This window comes from Argentina silus (assembly GCF_951799395.1).
Source record: "Argentina silus genome assembly, chromosome: 3".
Classification (NCBI taxonomy): Eukaryota; Metazoa; Chordata; class Actinopteri; order Argentiniformes; family Argentinidae; genus Argentina; species Argentina silus.
In genome coordinates, this window is record NC_139657.1 from 6084459 (window position 1) to 6086958 (window position 2500).

General features: G+C 46.4%; 1 protein-coding gene across 1 annotated transcript in view; it reads right to left on the reverse strand.

The window, feature by feature from the left end:
* dscaml1 (Down syndrome cell adhesion molecule like 1) overlaps positions 1-2500 on the reverse strand; it is a gene marked incomplete at its 3' end in the record, with an annotated part of 82996 nt that overhangs the window by 12371 nt on the left and 68125 nt on the right. The window lies entirely within an intron of this gene.

Below are 2500 nucleotides of genomic sequence, written 5' to 3' on the forward strand. Positions count from 1 at the left end.
TTAAGAGAGGGTGTTTTCTGTTGTCTGGTTGTCTTTGCTTGGAATCACCTACGTTATGCTCTGGCCTCTCGAGCCATCTCTAGTTCAGATCCATTGTTCCTCTGTCTCGAGTATTCCTGGTTTTTGTTTTTCTCTAGTGTTTCCTTTGTGTCCTGTGGATTATCAGTGGCCTATTTGCCTTTCAACTGCATTCCCTTGTCTGGTCTCCCTCTGCTCCTGGGTCCTACACTACACAAGTGTCCTACTCCTATTCAATCTTTTCTTCAACGGGGTCTCCCACAAGGACAGCTGAGTGAACCCTTTTTTGGTTCTAGTCAGAACATTTTTTATTTTTTATTTTCTAAAAGTCTGGAAAAGAACCATATTCATATCAACAGTCATTAATCCAGACTTGGCTGTTGGCATATCATACAGGTGAAACATGAGGGAATGACATTGTGAATTTATGATGCGAGGACATGACAGGGATGAAGGAGCAAGTGAGGACAGTGGGAACAACAACTGCCAAACAGTATATCTGACATTACTCCAATGCTGTGTGCTGAATGGAAGAAAGGAGAGGGTGTGTGTGTGTGTGTGTGTGTGTGTGTGTGTGTGTGTGTATTTGTGCGTGTGTGCAGGAGCCCCCCCAGGGAGAGAGAGAGAGGGGGGGGGGGACCCTGGTGAGAGCAGACGGTTAGATGAGAGCGAGGGAGACAATGGAGGACAGGACAATCACTCAGCCAGAGATATCATTAACAATCAGACGCACTCTAATGAGGGCTATCTACTGCAGGCATCAGCACTGAGGAGAGGAGACACACACACACACACACACACACACACACACACACACACACACATTCAGACAAGCATGCATCTGTGCGCATTCTTACACCCACACACACACAAACACACACACACACACACAAACACACACACACAAACAAACACAATGAAGGACAGAGAGGCAAACACTGAGGCACACACCGTGGCAGATATGACCTGGGGATGGATGTGTAATTGCGGTGTGTTTAACCCGGCCGTCTGTCTTGTGTCTAGACACATCCTCATCACTGTTCTCTCCAACACACACACACACACACACACACACACACACACACACACACCCATACACACACCCTTGTGCCCCCCCCCACCTCCCCCTCTACAATCATACACCCCCCAGGTGCCCCAGAACCCATAATGCTGCCCCACGCCCCGCTCCCAAACCCACACACACACACCCTCCTCCACAAATGAGGCAGTGACTCAATGCTATCCCCTAGCATCCAGAGTCAGTCAATTTCTCCTCGAAAGATCTGAGGTTCCTCCATATTGTGACGGTGAGGTCGGATGTGGAGTGGAATGTTTTATTCTGGGTAAATGTATTTCACTATTCATGTTGTTTTTCCACTTTTTATGTGAAGGCAGCTCTGTAGGGACCCACTGGGTTTGGTGGTTCAAGATAGCTTTCTTCTCTTCCCCGTTCCCCTTCCTACCATCCCTCACTCCATCTCCCCAGCCTCTCTTCTCTCCTTCCTTCTTTCAGTATATTCTCTGTTTCTCTCAACCCCAGTCTCCCATCGCTTTCTCAGTCTCCCCATCCCTGTTGAAATACGACAATAATAATACATATACTATTATAATTGTATTGTGACATGTGTGGTCACAAAAGTATATATATATATATATATATATATATATATATATATATATATATATATATATATATTATAATACAAATATAATAATAATGAAATAGAAATAACATCTCTATTTCCATCTATATCTCTGTCACAGTCACACCCTCTGTTACCCCCCCCTCCCCTCTCTCTCTCTCTCTCTCTCTTTCTCCTCTCTCTCACTCCTTTTCTCTGCAGGCTGGGGTAGGGATGAAAGGTGGATGGATGGATGGATGGACGGAGGGATGGAGCGAGGGAGGGGAGGGGAGGGGATGGAGGAGTGTCAGAGCGTGTGATGGTGTATCGGATATTAAAATATTCCTACGGTGTGGAGATAGCGGTGATCCGGGGAGCGATAGAGAGAGAGATAATGAAAAGAAGAACAAAAGTACTCCCAGCGTGGTGTGTCTGACTCCCCCTCCTCTCATCCCTCCCTTCCTCCCTCTCTACAGTCGCACTCATTTACATAGTAATCATCCCTCACTCTGCGTGGGGGCCAGGAGAAAGAGAGAGAGAGAGAGAGAGAGAGAGAGAGAGAGAGAGAGAGAGAGAGAGAGAGAGAGAGGGAGGGAGAGTGATTTGTGAATGAGGGAAAGAGAGTAGAGGGAGCATGTGTATGTCTGGATGGGGACATTAATTTGGTGTGAAGGTACACGTATTAGGTGTGTGTGTGTGTGTGTGTGTGTGTGTGTGTGTGAATATGCTTGAAGTGGATGTTTTATGCATTTACTTCTACATTTGCAGTATTGCTGGAGTAGTGTGAGTGTGTGTGCGTGCACATCAGTGTGTATCTGAGTATGTTTGCTGTCAGCTTGTTTCCTGCCCTCGTGGATGAA